Genomic DNA, 15,705 nt, shown 5'->3' with positions numbered 1-15,705 from the left:
AGAAGAGCATCTGAAAAAATAAGGCCTCTCATATGACCTGTTTGTTTATTTCTGTTCCCAGATGGCAAATATTTTCTGAATTCTGCCCAGCTCCTCTTGGGGTAGATAAATGTTAAAACAGAAAAAAGTGGCAAGGTGCTTTTGTTCAGTGTGGGCCCATGGGGAAAAGACCTATATTTTCAGTTGGTTGCTATGAAGGCAGCCAGCAGTGAGCTCAGCCGACATTGTTGTGGGATGGTACTATGACATCAATTAACGGAAAACTGAATGTTGAAATTGTACAGCAGAGGAAGAGAAAAGCAGGAGGACAATAACAAAATTTGCCAAACAGAAAATCACGAAATCCGCATAGGAAAAGTATAGTTTTCAAACTCCAGAAGGTATTTGCAAACAACAGTGAGCAAGCTATGAATCTTGTTTTCCCATAGGCCCTACCATCAGTAGAGATCCCAGGGAGAGCAATTTACCTGCACATTTTGCCAGGGAACAAGGGAAGGCGAATCAAACTATTTGGGGATTTAGCTGAGCTTTGAAATAACTGAAAAACTGAGCTTCGATTTTTAGAGTTTATCACGTAGGATTTCTAGGATTGTAAGGTCCTCACTCTAGAACTTCTGAAAATAATCAGATGAATTGAAATTAAAAAACTAATGGCCTTAATTGTGTCTAAATAGGAATGAAGTAACAATGACCATCATCATGAGCTATTCTCTTCTATGATTCTGGACGGTCTTTTTTTTTTTTTTTTTTTTTTTTTTGTCTGTTCAGAGCTTCCTGCTTGGTGTTTGTCTAAGCAGGGAGGAAAGCCATTGTTTGAACTTTGCAATAACAGATTGCAAGCTAAGGCTTTTCTACACTTTGTTTAATTTTCCTGAAATGTTCCTTTTTACAGAAAAGATCTGTTGTTGACCTAGCACGCTTTTTGTCTTACTCAATACTCCCCTGGGGATATAGTTAAAACAACACTTAGCTGTGATTCTCCTGGGTGGAGAAGTGTTTGGTGGTGGTAATGAAACTAAAGCACAGATTTGAGCAACTGTGGGCTGTTGACTTTATGCTAGCCTTTCATAAAGAGAAACCTCAAAACACCGCGGCCATTCAGCAAACAGTGTGCGTTTCATCTAAGCCTGGCTGACTTTGCCCTGGCTTTCTTCGGGCTAGAATGATCCTAACCGTCAATGTCTTTGTGTCATGATGCAGAAAGTTGGCTAGGACATAGGAGGATAGTGCTGAAGTACAACTTCTGAGCTGAGAAGGGAATCAGGCAGAGAAGTAAAGCTCTACACAATGGCTAGTGCTTCTCTATTATGATGTGTGTTCCAACGGAGGTCAATCATTGTGCATTGTCTCTAGGGAGTGACTACAGCATATTATTTTGGGGTAGAAATTGAGATTTCTTTTGGTGGTAAAATATACAGAAAGTAGAAGCTCTTTGTACTTGATTTCTTTGAGTTTATTTAAATACCTTCAAAGGCATTCTTCTATGAGAAGGAACATAACATAATAGGCCTCTAAAAATGAAACCGTTTTAGTGATGGAAATGTTCAATATCAAATCCACTATAGCCACTAGGATAGGTTACCAAAGTTTTTAAAAATTCTTATGTGCAGTGAACTTTGTTGATTGCCTACTCAGCAAAAAATCTTCTCCCTTGTTCCTAATGAACCTCAATTTTGCTTTCCTCCCTTCTAGTCATGTGCCTGGGATGGATTGATCCCAGCTCCAGAAAGGCATCTGAATGGTCTAAGTAATGCCATCTATCTGTCAGTAATAGATTCAGAAATGGGCATGTGATTCAAGTCTGGCCAATGAGATGTATGCAGAAGAGTGCTGGGTATTCTGGAAATTTATCCCTTGTCATTCAGAGATCCACAGGAATCCAGCCTTTTGCTCCTTGAATGGGAGTAAGGAAGCACATAATCCCAGTTGCTCTTCCAGTCATCCCAGACCCACAGCCCCGCTTTAGCCATCCTATAGCCATCATATATCCACAAGGGGAAAGCAATTGAGGCCAACACTGTGGATCCTTGTGACATAACCAAGCCAGTGAATCAATCAATACATTTATTTATGGTTTGAGCCATTGTAGTTGAGCTTACGTTACTGGCAGCTGAAAGCTGAAAGTTATTCTGTCTGCCAATCCTCATCTTGTACATCTCTTAGTTTTGCTCTCATCTCTCCTTTTCTTCTTTTTCACACATAAATCCCAATCTTTATTCCAACTCACACTGTCAACACTCTGACCTTTCCCTCTTGCCCTCTTTGCCTCTTCTGTCTGTTCCTCTCCCTTTTGCCCTTCTTTCTGCCAGTGCTACCCACAGGTATATCTTAAATCTTATTAGCCATAGCCATGACCAAAGACTAGGACCACCACTAGGTATAACTGGATTAGGTGGAGGGAGTTTTGCTCCTTTGCCCTCCTTTGTACTTTGGACATCAACATCCGTCACCTCCCAGCAATTCTCTACACTGTGCCCCACTCCATATAACAAAAAGTCTTGTGTGCTCTGAAACATCCACCGAAAAACTCTATTTTCACTAAAATTCCTTTGGTGATAATGCCTTAACATAGTGGCTTCCAAAGCTTTTTTAAACCAAAACCCACATTAAGTATCCTCACTCAGTATACACATAATATACACATAGGCACTTGATATAGTTTGGATATTTGTCCCCACCCAAATCTCATGTTGAATTGTAATCCCCAATGCTAGAGGTGGGGCTTGGTGGGAGGGTGTTTGGATCCCTCATGGTTTCCTGCTGTCTTCACAATAGTGAGTTCTTGAGAGATCTGGTCATTTGAAAGTGTGTGACACCTTCCCCCTCTCCTTGCTTCTGCTCTAGCCACGTGACATGCCTGCTTTCCTGCTTTCCTTTTGCCTTCTGCCATGATCGTAAACTTCCTGAGGACTTCCCAGAAGTCAAGCTGATGCTAGCATGGTTGCTTCCTGTAAAGCCTGCAGAGCTGTGAACCTCTTTTCTTTATGAATTATCCAGTCTCAGGTATTTCTTTATAATGCGAAAGGAAAATAAACCTTGAGGCCCCAAATCACTAAAGCTAAATGGAAAAGTCAAGCTGGGAACTGCTTAGAGCAAACCTGCCTCCCGTTCTATTCAAAGTCACCCCTATGGTCACTGAGATAGATGTATATCTGATTGCCTCCTTTGGAAAGGCTAATCAGAAACTCAAAAGAATGCAACCATTCGTTTGTCTCTCACCTATCTGTGACGGGGAAGTCCCTTCCGCTTCCTGACTTTGCTTCTAGTTGTCCCGCCTTTCCAGACAGAACCAATGTACTTCTTACATATACTGACTGATGCTTTATGTCTCCCTAAAATGTGTAAAACTAAGCTGTGCCCCAGCCACTTTGGCCACATGTCATCAGGACTTCCTGAGGCTGTTCCACAGGCTCATCTTCAACCTTGGCAAAATAAACTTTCTAAATTAACTGAGACTTGTCTCAGATTTTCGGGGTTCACAGTAGTAAGGCAAGAAGGGACTAACACAACACTGCAGAAAAAGTTTTATGAAACACACTTACCTTTACTACCAGTGATACATTCTGATATTATGTATTCTGTTCTATTTCATTTTTTTTTTTTTTTTTTTTTTTTTTGAGAAGGAGTCTCACTCTGTCACCCAGGCTGGAGTGCAGTGGCCAGATCTCAGCTCACTGCAAACTCCGCCTCCCGGGTTTACGCCATTCTCCTGCCTCAGCCTCCGCAGTAGCTGGGACTACAGGCGCCCGCCACCTCGCCCGGCTAGTTTTTTTTTTTTTTTTTTTTTTTTTTTTTTTTTTTTTTTTTTGAGACGGAGTCTCGCTCTGTCGCCCGGGCTGGAGTGCAGTGGCCGGTTCTCAGCTCACTGCAAGCTCCGCCTCCCGGGTTTATGCCATTCTCCTGCCTCAGCCTCCGAGTAGCTGGGAATACAGGCGCCCGCCACCTCGCCCGGCTAGTTTTTTGTATTTTTAGTAGAGACGGGGTTTCACCTTGTTAGCCAGGATGGTCTCGATCTCCTGACCTCGTGATCCGCCCGTCTCGGCCTCCCAAAGTGCTGGGATTACAGGCTTGAGCCACCGCGCCCGGCCTCTATTTCATTTTTAAAAAGCGTTTGTCTGTACTCACTAAATTGATATCATGGATAGTTGTTGTGACCACCAAAAACACTTCCTTCACCCACAGCAGAAACTCTGGTGGTCGTGTGATAAACGTGTCAAAAAGTCCTTGAGGGTAATTAGAGTCATACTTAAACCTGAATAAAATGACAGCCAACACCATCTAAAAGAGGTTCTGTCTTTGTCAATTTGTATACATTTTTTCCCCGAAAAAATGAAGAGTGACTGAGAATATATGAATGCTGACACCTGATGTGTCCCTGGTGATTTTAGGGGATCTTTCTGAAATGACAAAAGTGCTTAAGAAACATCATTATAGTTACTTCTGAAAGTAAAGATGTTTCCTGCAAAAGCTATTTGAGTCCCAGAGCCAATTTATTGATTGGTTTTAAGTTTGACTTTTTAGAGCCCATTAAATGTATCTATTTGGTTATTCATTTGGCAGCCATGCTACTTCTTTGTGAGCTGGGAATGGCAGATTATCTGTAAGAACCATTTTTATACTATGGATTGTGGTAAAAATGTGTTAGCTTTCTTGTTGATAACTACTTGTTATCAGCTAGAACCACTTTTACAGCCTGTACCATACGAAGGCTGCACATATAAAGTCCATAGCATGTTTGAAAGTTACATGATATCTAGAAAAGCCCTGTATAAACTGGAAAGCATTATGTAAACACAAAATATTATTTTTATGCATTTTTTTAAAGTAATAAACTCTTGCCTAAGAAGTCAGTCATCCCCATGGTTAGAACATGTCTCCCAAAGTTCATGTGTTGGAAACTTAATTGCCATCGTAACAATATTAACAAGTGGGGCCTTTAAGAAGTGATTAGGTCATGAGGGCTTTGTCCTCATGAATGGACTAATGTTGTTATCGTGGGAATGGGTTAGCTGTAGTGAGCCCCCTTCTCCTTTCTGCCTCATGTGCGCCTTTCTGCCATCCATTCTTTTGCCATGGAATGACTCCTGCCAGATGCCAGTACTATGCTCTCAGCCTTCCTGGTCTTCAGAACCATGAACAGAATAAATTTCTTTTTTAAATAAATTACCTGTCTCTGGTATTCTACTATAACAGCAGAAAATTGACGAAGGCCTTCATGAATTTTGAAAGCCAATGAATTTTAATGTTTTTACTAATGGTACTGAGTTCTATAAATGTTTTTCCCCACCCTCTAATTGATACACACGCATGCACACACACACACACACACATGCACACACACACATGTATGCACATACACATTAGACTTTAAAGCCTATATTCAATATAATACAGGCTGGTTGCTAATTTACAAACCCCATTTTCTCTTTTATAAGATATATGTGGAAGTAGGTTTTCTTCTCTATATAGTTATAGTCGTGGTGTGATGTGCCCAGAATTATTATGAGATATGTTAAATGGTACAGTGTAGCTTTAGTAGTTAAGGCAAGGTTTTGGAGACAGAAAGACTCCAAATGCAATTTTACATTTAACAAGCTCTGTGAATTTGGGTGAGTTACTTAACCTTCTAAGCTCTGATGTTCCTCATCTGTCAGATGGGGATAATATAATTCACCTCACAAAGATGTTATAGAATTGAATTTATCTCTACTCATTAAATTTATTTCATCATTTACTAATGGGTCATGACCACCAAAAACACAGGCTTAACCCCCAGAAGAAATTCTGACATTAAGAATCATGGAGCCAGGTGCAGTGGTGCATGTCTGTATTTCCAGATACTCAGGAGACTACGGCAGGAGGATCGCTTGAGCCCAGGAGGTGGAGGCTGCAGTGAGTAATGATTGTGCCACTGCACTCCAGCCTGGGCAACAGAGCGAGACCCTGTCTCTAAAAAAAGAAAAAGGAAAAGAAACAAAGCTGATTTAAAACATTGTGGGCAGCCGGGCGCGGTGGCTCACGCCTGTAATCCCAGCACTTTGGGAGGCCGAGGCGGGCGGATCACAAGGTCAGGAGATCGAGACCACGGTGAAACCCCGTCTCTACTAAAAATACAAAAAATTAGCCGGGCGCAGTGGCGGGCGCCTGTAGTCCCAGCTACTAGGGAGGCTAAGGCAGGAGAATGGCGTGAACCCAGGAGGCGGAGCTTGCAGTGAGCTGAGATCGTGCCACTGCACTCCAGCCTGGTGGACAGAGTGAGACTCCGTCTCAAAAAAAAAAAAAAAAAAAAAAAAAAAAAAAAAAAAAAAAAAAAAACATTGTGGGCATATTACAAACCTTCAATGTATGTGTGTGTAAAGTACTTAGGACTTAGCACAGCACACTTAGCATTTAGCACATAATACCTAGCAATAGCTTAATGAACGGTAGTTTAACAACAATAACTAATGATAATTGTGACATGTTTATTTCATCACACCTTCACTGTGAATAAATGTAGAGATCTAGGACATGGTACCTCTTGCTTTCCCTTTGGTGATGAAGCTTCACTCCACTGCTTCCCAAATCTATGTGTCCACCTAGAAATGGGTCATGGTTGCTGAATCGTAGAATAATAATACAGCAAAATTGCTAAATCTCTGAGGGGTGTGTGTGTGCATGTGTGTGTGTGTGTGAGAGAGAGAGAGAGAGGGCGAGAGAAGGGGGGATGGGGGAGGGAAGCGGTGCTTGTCTCTTTCTTCTTGCTAAAGACACTTCCTTAAAAATAAATACACTGGAAAATAATGACAGGAAACTTTACAAAATTAAAAGAGGATGTCAGGAAGTACAGGATATGAGGCTGTTTTCATTTCTGTCAGTATTTTCTTATTCATATATATTTATAACTTTAAAAAGCATAGAAGTTCACTATTTCTTCTCCTTAAGATCAAGTCTATATATATAAAAAAAAACCTGTGACCAAAAAAACCCCACTTAATACTTTCCATATTATACTTTCCAGCTGCAATTAAGTATCTGATATGACTACATTATTGGGCAACTGAATAGAATACTTGTCACACTCATTCTCTATTTCTAAAAAATGTTGCAGACCAGGCACAATGACTCACATCTGTAATCCCAGCAATTTGGGAGGCCGAGGTGGGACGATTGCTTGAGGCCAGAAGTTAGAGACCAGTCTGGACAACAGAGTAAGACCCCATCTCTACAAAAATATTTGTTTGAAAATTAACAACAACAACAGCAACAACAACAACAAAAAGGTTGCATTCTCAGACAGTTCATACCAATATGGGAAGGATATAAAAGTAAAATACCTTGAAGCAGCAATGGATAAGAAAAGTTTGGTCTTTTTTTAAAAAAATTTTTTTTGATTATTACTTCTTTCCCAGAAGACAACTTTCAAACATAGGAAATTAAGCAAATCAACGAATGCTCAAAACTGAAAACCCACTTCCCCCTTTAAGACTGGAGGGTACAGAAATAGCAGTACTTTCAATGCTTTAGCAGTCATGTGAATGGTGAGCATTCTATGTTTTTCCATATGCACAGCAAATGAGCACGCTGCTTGCAACTTTTTCCCCATGAAATGGGGATCTGCATCCCACAGTAGTTACTGAGCAGTACGTTTCCTCTCCAACATTGAAATAGTTTATCTGCAAACAAATTTCTAAAGTTCCTATTTGGCTGGAAGCCAAAATAAACCAAAACTGTTTTGCTGTCCTCACTTTGCTGAACAGATAGATGTAAAAGGTTGTAGGTGGGCTTCTCTTTATTGCTGTACTTGACTTATTAACACCTTGAGACTCGAAGAATAAAGTGTACTTCATCTTGTAAAAGTTTATGATCTAAGTCAAACAATTCAAAAGGTCCTAATTTAGCTGCATTTAAGGAGCTTTAATTCAAAGAGTCAGGAAGTTGCTTCATATTAAAAGTAGCCTCTTCTTTACTTCTTAATAAAATTCCCTATGAAAATATTTATGGCAGACATATGTTATTTTCATCATTCCTTCCTTGGGGAAACCACTATTCCCTGCTTCCACATGGTTTCAGAGGGGCTGCCAATCACTGTACCCTACCCCCACTCCAGCCACACTGGGAGCATAGGACACAGGCCTGCCCAACCCGAAAATTATGTGTTCCTAAAATTAAAATACTAATGTTGAGATAGATGTATTTCTTTCCCCGGGAATGATAAGCTAGGGCAAGAGATCCCAGAGCTACCAGCTGCCATCTTCATCACCCTGCATGGAGGAGGTAGAGCAGGTCCAGCCACAGAAGGAGAAAATGGCAGAGACAGAGGAGCAAAAGGAGAAGGAAGAGGAAGAGGAAGAGAGGGAGAATGGGGAGGAAGGAAAGAGGAAAAAGAAGGGGAAGAGCGGAAGGGGTAGGAAGAAGGAAAGAAGTGTAATCTAACCTCCACAGAGCTATGATTGAAGCCAACTGATTCCTGAACTTCCCAGATACCTGACTCAACCAATTTCCTTCTCCATGCAAATTAGTTTTAAGAATACTGCAATGGAAACAGGAGGAACTAACAAAGTAGCTGGTGTTCATTCATTCATTCAGCAAATATTTATTGCATGCCTACTATATTCCAGGCACTAAACAGGCATAGAGTCGTGATGTGCAACATACAGTCCTTGCCCTCATTGAGCTTACAGCTTGGTTAGGGAAAAAAATATCACACACACACACACACACACTCAATTGGAATATATGTATATATATTCAATTTTTTATGTTATCAGGAAAAGAGTAGAGTACTGTGAAATAGCATTAGAAGAGAATTAGGGAGCTATGCTTACAGTATCACTAGAATAATCACATTTAAAAAAACGGAATGCATGCATGGTGGTTTGGGAGTCCAGGTCTAACAATCTGAGAGATGAGGCAGCATGGAAGAAATAGAGAAAACGTCCTTCTGGTTAGGAGACCAGGATCCTCATCCTAGCTCCATGAAAAACTGTAGAGGTTTTCCTCATCAGCAAAGAGGTAATACCTGTCTTTCATTACTTCTCCAGGGTTATAATGAAAATCAAATGATCAAATACACCTGATTCATATTTGAAAAGAAGAGTACAGTATATGGTACTGTGGTAGGATACCAGGGTACATGTGGTAGGAAGACTAACAGGACACCTGAGTGTACCCAGTTCAGAAGCCTGGGCACGTCCCACAGTCAGGGAGGAACTGAAGAGGAAGGCTGATGGCACACTAATGGTGGATGAGAGACCTGCTTTGCATATACAAAGGACATACAACACACTCCTTATTTACTTATTTATTTTATCCTTTGGCGTGTTAATGAGTACATTTTATATGAGACGACAGCTCTCAATGATGTTTAAGACAATAATTTTTAAAAACCACTTGAGGTATTTTTACTTTTTATTTCCCACATGCCTTTTGTGCCTTCTTTACAAGACATTTTAGGTCATTTTTAAACCAAAAAACAAAGACGACACCCTCATTTCTCTAACTTTTGGAAATCCAATTATAAAAATAATACACTAATATTGTGAGATATTCAAATAGCATAGAAGGCTATATAGCGAAAAGTCCCTCTCATGGTCACGCCTACTCTCCTTGCCCAGAGACAACTAATCTTAACAGTTTTCTCAATTCTTTCACAAATTATCTGTATATTGGAACTGAGTCTTGAAAACTGAGTAGTAGTAGCCATTTGGCCACTCACAAAGGGAAGGGTTTATTAAATTATATTAGAAAGTATTAATTGGCATGCCAGTGAATGGGCACAGCAACTGGGTATTTAATGGCCAGCTCCAAACGGAAAGCCTTGGCTGTGCAGCACCCATCTGTGGGTGCTATGGTTTGAATCTGTGTCTTTGCCCAAATTTCATGTCGAACTGTAATTCCCATTGTTGAAGATGGAGCCTGGTAGGAGGTGATAGGATCACGGAGCTGGTTTCTCATGGTTTAACATCATCCCCCTTGGTGCTGTTGTGGAGATAGTGCGTTCTCATGAGATCTGGCTGTTTAAAAGTGTGTAGCACGTCTCCTGCTTCCTGCTGCTTCTGGCGTGAAGTGCTGGTTCCCCCTTCACCTTCCGCCATGATTGTAGTTTTCCTGAGGCCTGAGCAGATGCCGCCCTGCTTCCTATACAGCCTGTGGAACGTGGGCCAATTAAACCTCTTTATAAATTACCCAGTGTCAAAAAATAAATAAATAAATTACCCAGTGTCAGGTATTTCTTATAACAGTGCGAGGATGGACAAATACAATGGCCAAGCTTACCCTGAGGACAGTTAGGATGGTGTTTTTTGGTTTATAGCTGGGCCCAAGGTCAAATAGCTGGTACCCTTTCAAAACCCACAAATCTTCCTCACTTACAAGCTTGTGTTTGTTCTTTGTTCCATTGTTATAATCATTTTGCTTCCATCTCTCTATCACAACTGGGTATTGAGGATGTTCATTTGGCAGGTAGAGGCCCTAACCAAAAGGTCCTAAATAATAGCTTCATGGATATCTTGTTATTAAACAATGAAACTGCTCCAATGAGAAAGGCTGCATTATAAAACCATATGGCTTTAGACGTACTCACTGCCGCCCAAGGGGGAACCTATGCTATCATAAAAACTGAGTGTCTATCATCCAGATAACATTACTAAATTAATGGTTGATATAAAAACTCAACTAACCTTTCAGATCCAACACTCTAAATGATCAGCTAAGCCACTGGTTTGGATCATGGGGAATTTGGTGGCAGAAATTGCTACTTGTTCTTGGAAACATAATCATTTGTTCGGTTTTGTCCTGTTTTTGTCTTTATTGCTGCTGTGGCATCTGTTCACAATGAAGTCAATGCAGAGCTGAAAACACTGAAATAACGGTTCGTCACAGAATTGCATTAACTGCAGCCACGTAGCCTGACTCAGGTCACAGAGTCACTTCCTTCATGTTACATTAAATTTGGCCAGGCCAGGTGCGGTGGCTCACGCCTGTAATCCCAGCACTTTGGGAGACTGAGGGGGGTGGATCACGAGGTCAGGAGCTTGAGACCAGCCTGGTCAACATGGTGAAACTCCGTCTCTCTAAAAATACAAAAAGTAGGCGTGGTAGTGCTCATCTGTACTCCCAGCTACTTGGGAGGCTGAGGCAGAAGAATTGCTTAAACCCAGGAGGCAGAGGTTGCAGTAAGCTGAGATAGTGCCACTGCACTCCAGCCTGGGTGACAGAGCAAGACTCTGTCTCAAAAAAAAATTGGCCAGTATCCCATCAGCTTTATAGCTTGACTTATTTCCCCTGCTGTGGGACTCGACACTGTAGGAATGAGGCTTCCTAGTGATGCAGAACTAAACTCCTGAATATGGAAAGAGCCCAGAACCTGTTGAGTACATCTACTATGCTTTACTCAAAATATCTTAATGAAAGTGGAGAAATGTGAAATTAAATAATTCAAATTTAAAGCTGTTAGAATTTTCAAGTATTCCAGCCTTGAGAGGAATGTGGCTATGTGGCCTGAGTCACTTGATGTGCAGCTGCAACTTCTGCCTTTTTCCCCTATAAATCATTAAGAAGACCAGATGGCACCAGAGGTAAGACCCCCCCCACCCCCAAGATCACTACCTCTCCTCATAGAATGAAGCAAATGTAGCATTTTGTAACCAATCAAATCCCTGCAATGTATGCACTTGGCTTGTATGGAAAATGTTGTGATTCTGCTAAAATTTCTGTCTCTGCCTATATAAGTGAAACATTAACTTTTCCTCTTTGAAACACTGACCCCATTTGTTTGGAGTAAGTGTTTCCTGGTGGCAAGCTTTGTGCTTGAATAAGCTCTATACTTAATCATATGTTCTGAATCTCATTACATAAAGTTGACAGGTTGTTTCTACAAGTGGAGGAACAACATGAGCACGCACTGTCATGATGATTGATTTCTAGTCCACAAGTATACAGTCTTCAAATTAGTATAATTTGGCCTGAAATCACATTGTCCATTAGCAAAATATTCCATTGTATTCATTTGAGGAGCTTTCTCTCCTCCATGGGTCAAAACAAGCATCCCAGGATTATGCTCATCCCCAAAAATAGGATAGAGGTGTGAGTTTGCTTAAATGGCTACTTGCTGCTCCCTGACACAGGTCCCTGTCCTCTTCCATGTGGACTGTGTGCCCTGGGTAGGCTCAGCGGTCCTCTCTACTGATCACAGGCTGACTGTGCCTCCATCTGCAGCAGCACGCCATAGAATTCTCTTCCACTGGTCTCATAGCTTCAGCCTTAACCTGGAAAGAACCTTTCCTTACTTCCCTCACTGTCTGGAAGATCCCACAATGCTGGCCTTTTCTGAAGAAAGATGCTCATCTTTTTTTTTTAATTCCTTCATAGTTCTCCTTTTTATAAAAGGGAAGGCAAAGAGGCGTTAAACAGCGTGACTCACTGGGAAAACTAGCACTTCAGCCAGACAGAAGGGTTCACTGGAGGATGGGAAGTTCAGAAGAATATGGCTGGGGGGATGTACACCTCATTAGAAGGGTTTGTAGGGTATTAGAATAATTTTGTATTTATCTAGGCATTGAGGAGACCAGGGTCATTGAAGGCTTTACACAGAACAGTAGCAAAATTACATTTTCCTTTGAAAAGGAAACTCTGATGCTGGTAGGGAGAGTGGTTGGAGGGGAGCAAGGTTGGAAACAGTGATACCAGTTAGGAGACCATGTCAGTAGTTCAAGAAACAGATGTTGTGAGCCTAGTGCCTTAATCCTCTCCTGAATCTGAGAGTCTCCTTTCCCCTGGCCTATGACTAGGACCATAGGCCAATCTCCTACTATAAAAGACAAAAAGCCCTGGTACAAACATTTCTAGGCTTGCTTGCAGCTTGAGTTAAGACTTAATAAGATGATATTACAATTCATTCTGGCAGTGTTGGCAGAGGCAACAGCAGCAATAATGCTCTACAGGCCTGACTCAGGGCCAGCAGTGATGGCAGCCCAAGGTAAGTATATCCAGGGGCTGCTGGTGGCAGCAGCAGTGTCTTTGATGCAGTGGTTCAACATGTTGTATTTGACTCTGATTCTGGTTACCTGAACTTCCTTTGCTCTTGCCCATTTTCTGAGCCCGAGTCTTCAGATCTCTAGTTTATTTTCATCGTACCTTTAAAATAATCCTCTGAGGAAGTAAGACAGGTGTTATTATTTTCATTAAGATGAGGGAAATGAAACTACAAGGTTAGGTTACTTGCTTAAGAGCAAAAGCTAGTAAGTGGAACACACAGGTTTGGATCCAACCAAAACTTTGTGATGGACTCAGTACTCTTTACACTCCCTACTTGCTTACCAAACTTGGTAGCTCCTAATTCCTGGCATATATAGCAAAATGAAGGGAAGGGCTAGAAGCTATTGCTTACACTTGGCACAGGCTCTAAAGTTATGTAGAAGTATTATTAAAATTAAGTTATTTAAAACAATATAAAATGGAGTAAAATGCAAGATCTAGGTATAATTAGTAATTTAAATAAATTTTACCTTTTTAGGAGGTGAGCATCTAGATTCCCCAGGAATACAAAATCATTAATCTTTGTAATGTGTACCTTGGTAAAAACATATGAGAAGTCCTGAAATGAAACATTAGCCAATCCTTAGGCTAGTGTTGCAATTAGCTAAATATCCCCATTTAATTTAGTAAACCCCATATTTAACCCCACATATCTGATTTATGAGTTTGTATGTAATAGCCTCATCCATTTATGTTCTTGAAGCCTGGAAGTCCAGACCATCTTAACAATTGTGCAACAAAATTTGACTAAAGATTGGTAGGGCTATGAATACTAACTAATGCTACTACAAATATATAAAATACTCTGTTAAATACCTTACTGGAAAAGGGATTAAATCTAAGATGTCTTTTCCATATCTGCATGTTATGCTGAAATGACTATTTTGTCATCTGGAGAGAATTATATGCAATGATTTCACAGTGAGGAAACAAACTTATGATTCAATGGAAGGGTAAGGTAGATGTGAATCATAATCACTTAAATTATAGTTATTAAAATTCTATAAATTTAAAACACTTTAGTTTTATAAAGCTTGGGCAATGAGTCCATTCCAAGCAGCATTGACCAAATAGTATTATTTTCAGGATGTTCTAAGTATACCAGGTTACATCTGACCATAAAATGTTTCTCTATTACATGTGCCCATTTATTTGTTCTACTCTTCATTCAGGAACTATGCTGACTCTCGAGGCAAAGATAAATACCACAGGCTGGGCATGGTGGCTCACACCTGTAATCCTAGCACTTTGGGAGGTTGAGGTAAGAGGATTACTTGAGGCCAGAAGTTTGAGGACAGCCTAGGCAATATAGTGAGACCCCTGTCAATACAAAACATTGTTTTAAAATTAATCAGGTGTGGTGGTGTGTGCCTGTAGTCTCAGCTACTCAGGAGGGACGCTGAGGAGGGAAGATCCCTTGAGCGCAGGAGGTCGAGGCTACAGTGAGCCATGCACTCCAGCCTAGGTGACGGAGTGAGACTTTGTCTCTAAAAAAGTTAATAATAATAATACTAAATACCACAGTGATGTGTAAATAAGGAATTATGTTGTGATATGTAACAATAGAAGTACGTACAAGGCACAAGGAAGGATCAAAAAATAAACCCGGCCTATAGTCTTCACTGAGGTGTTGATTCTTTCTTAAACTGCATCTTGAAGGATAAACATAAGGATAACAGTGGACATGTAGGAAGGGTGAGCAGAGGATAATAGTTTAGACAGAGGGAGCTGCACGTGTAAAGACATGGAGGCATGAAATAGCTTAAGTTAACAGAATTGCAAGTATTTTTGTGTTTATAGGACCTAACGTTGAAAAGTTATGGTGGGAGATGAGGCTAGGCAAACAGGGGACAGATAATGAAGGATCTTCAATAATCGTATAAGTCCCATTGGTATATAATCCTATAAGTCCTTTGGGTATATACCCAAAGGAAAATAAATCATTCTACCAAAAAAAAGACACCTGCACTTGTTATGTGCACTGCAGTGCTAGTCACAGTAGCAAATACATAAAACCAACCCAAGTGCCCATGAACAATGAATCGGATACAGAAAATGTGGTATATCTACACCATGGAGTATTATACCATAGAAAAGAACACAGTCGTGTTCTTTGTAGCAACATGGGTGCAAAAATTCTAAGCAAATTAACTCAGGAACAGAAAACCAAATACTGTATATTCTCACTTACAAATGAGAGCTAAACATTGGGTACACAAGGACACAAAGAAGGGAAAATAAACACTGGCGATTCCAAAAGTGGGGAGGAATAGGGAAAGACAAGGGTTGAAAAACTATCTATCCAGTACTACATTCACTACTTGGGCACTAGGATCATTAGATGCCCAAATCTCAGCATCACGCAATATACCCATATAAGAAATCTGCACACGTACCCCCAAGTCTAAAATAAAAAAGAAAGAAAGAGGCCAGGCACGGTGGCTCATGCTTGTAATCCCAGCATGTTGGGAGGCCGAGGCGGGTGGATCACAAGGTCAGGAGTTCAAGACCAGCCTGGCCCATATGGTGAAACCCTGTCTCTACTAAAAATACAAAAACTAGCCAGGCATAGTGGCGGGCGCCTGTAGTCCCAGCCACTCAGTAGGGTAAGGTAGGAGAATCACTTGAACCCAGGAGGTAGAGGTTGCAGTGAGCCGAGATCACGCCACTGCACTCCAGGCTGGGTGA

At 40.9% G+C, this 15,705-nt stretch overlaps 1 long non-coding RNA gene across 1 annotated transcript in view; it reads left to right on the top strand.

Moving 5' to 3' along the window:
* Positions 1-1,687: 1,687 nt before the first annotated feature.
* LOC104679088 overlaps positions 1,688-15,705 on the top strand; it is a 22,028-nt gene continuing 8,010 nt past the window's right edge. Inside the window, exon 1 of the long non-coding RNA XR_004052235.1 lies at positions 1,688-1,747. This is a non-coding gene — a long non-coding RNA (uncharacterized LOC104679088). The remainder of the gene's footprint in view (positions 1,748-15,705) is intronic.

Source organism: Rhinopithecus roxellana, chromosome 2 (assembly GCF_007565055.1).
Source record: "Rhinopithecus roxellana isolate Shanxi Qingling chromosome 2, ASM756505v1, whole genome shotgun sequence".
Classification (NCBI taxonomy): Eukaryota; Metazoa; Chordata; class Mammalia; order Primates; family Cercopithecidae; genus Rhinopithecus; species Rhinopithecus roxellana.
The sequence above is the reverse complement of the archived record's forward strand: the minus strand, read 5'-3'. Positions and strand labels throughout refer to the sequence as shown.